The 2,190-nt window shown below is 37.1% G+C and overlaps 1 non-coding gene across 1 annotated transcript; it reads right to left on the bottom strand.

Annotated features, from left to right (window-relative positions):
* Positions 1-1,345: 1,345 nt before the first annotated feature.
* Positions 1,346-1,418, bottom strand: TRNAG-CCC (transfer RNA glycine (anticodon CCC)). Its single transcript has one exon. It is a non-coding gene; the product is annotated as a tRNA-Gly (tRNA).
* Between the last annotated feature and the right edge of the window lie 772 nt (positions 1,419-2,190).

The following is a 2,190-nucleotide window of genomic DNA, read 5'->3' as shown; positions in this document are numbered from 1 at the left end:
AGGCCTCCCTGTCCATCACCATCTCCTGGAGTTCGCTCAGACTCACGTCCATTGTGTCCGTGATGCCATCCAGCCATCTCATCCTGGGTCGTCCCCTTCTCCTCAGGACATACCATTAGAGAAGAACAAAATTGAGAAGTTTTTTTACTTTTGTGCATGAGATACAGTAATCATGTCTGTATGCCTAACAGAATGTAGGTCACCAAATACTTTCACATACATTTTAATTACATGATTATAAATCGGTTATCCCACTGATTCTTACCAGAACATTGTGAAATTTCAAGAAGTATTATTACTCATTTTTCTCCATGAAGAAACTAAGGCTCAGACAAAATTAAGAATCTGCTCACGATCACAAAGTAGAGCTGTGTTTAAGACCCACATGGGTTCTCAGCACTAAGATTGGAACTGTTTTTACCAAATAATGCTCACTAGAAAAAGGAGTCAAGGACAATGCCCAACCCAGTAAAATAAATCTGAAATTTCAGAGAGTTAAAGGGTTGAGAAATGAACTGCCACAGGAAACTAAGCTGGTTCCCTGCAAATATGTAAGATGCTAGTTTATAAGAGGCTATAGTTGAAGAGCAAGTAGATAATTCGGCTGACTTTTCAGATCTCTGTTGTTAATTTGTAACCTTAAAAAATTTCCAGAATATTATTTATTCTCTTTTTAAAGGCTTTTATTTATCCTTCTCTTGATATGAGGACTTCAAAAGAAAGGATGAATAGAAAAACATCTGGCAACTGTTGGACCCAAGTGTAAACACTGTTGCTGCTGCTGCTGCTGCTGCTAAGTCGCTTCAGTCGTGTCCGACTCTGTGCGACCCCATAGATAGCAGCCCACCAGGCTCCCCCATCCCTGGGATTCTCCAGGCAAGAACACTGGAGTGGGTTGCCATTTCCTCCTCCAATATCACTTTCACTTTCACTTTGACCTTACCAAGCACAAATGTAACGCTTATTCCAATCACACCACTAACTACAGACAATTTGCAATGTAATTTCATCTTTTGAGTATATTTAACTATGTGTCATCAGCCCACCTGCTTGTCTATAGTTTCCTCAGATACTGATTATAAATAATAACCACTTGTTTAATACTAATAACTCTAAAGAGTTTACCACTTATGTGTTTAAGTAAAAAGCTAATTTGTTCATAATTTGTAGATTAAATACCCTCCTGTAATTTTTTTCCCAAGGTGAACTCCTAATATCGCACTGTTGGTTTTTAAATATTATACTTCATTTTATTTTATTCATTTGGCTACACGAGGTCTTAGTTATGGCATGTGGATCTCTTTTTGTGTCACGTGAACTGTTCATTGTTGCTTGTAGGACCTAGTTCCCTGACTAGGGATTGAACCTGGGCCCCTTGCATTGGGAGTGCAGAGTCTTAGCCACTGGACCATCAGGGAAGTCCTATAGATACTGTTCTTATCCATGTCCTTGTGATTTGGAGCTGCTCAGGTCTCCTTCTCACCACAACTAGGACAATCATTATTCTCCATCCCCAGGCCTATTAGTGCTCTTAAATACATACCCAGCCCCCACCCCGCCCCCGCCGCAGAGCCAAACTACACTGAAAGGTCATTATTTTTCTACCTCACTACTCTTATATTGGTTTCCTTTTCTTCTACTGTTGTTAGTCAGCACACGCACACACACATCCTAAATCTCTTAGGATTCGTGTTTAGGATTTTAGGATTGTGTTTTTGACGTTTTATCAAAAAAGACTCACAAATTCTCTTTGGGATTTGTGAATCCCAAACCTTATGATATTATAATTTAACAAAATCTTTTATTCAAAATCGGATCTTCAGTGGTCAGGGATTTAAATGATATTCCTTTTGCAGAATCAAACAATTAAATTTATTTCTTTATAGTGTGCAGAAATTGAGAAAAATGCTACCTAACATCACTTTTTAAAATCATAAGAGTTTCTCAGAAATCTATCATTCTTGATTTTGAGACACTAAGTTAGCAATATTGTCCAGAGTTAGTTTCATGTGTTATCTTTAGCTTTGCTAGCAATAAAAGAATCATATCTAGAAAGCTCACAAAAAAGTTATCTTGACATTTCTAATATTTTCTACTGAAGATGTGGCATGTATTACATTTGGGAACTTATATGTAATTTTACTATTGAAAACTTTTCGCCTTAACCATAATAATTTATTTTGTATTTAT

This window comes from Capricornis sumatraensis, chromosome 13, assembly GCF_032405125.1.
Source record: "Capricornis sumatraensis isolate serow.1 chromosome 13, serow.2, whole genome shotgun sequence".
NCBI classification, from domain to species: domain Eukaryota; kingdom Metazoa; phylum Chordata; class Mammalia; order Artiodactyla; family Bovidae; genus Capricornis; species Capricornis sumatraensis.
This window is presented reverse-complemented; position numbering and strand designations above follow the sequence as displayed.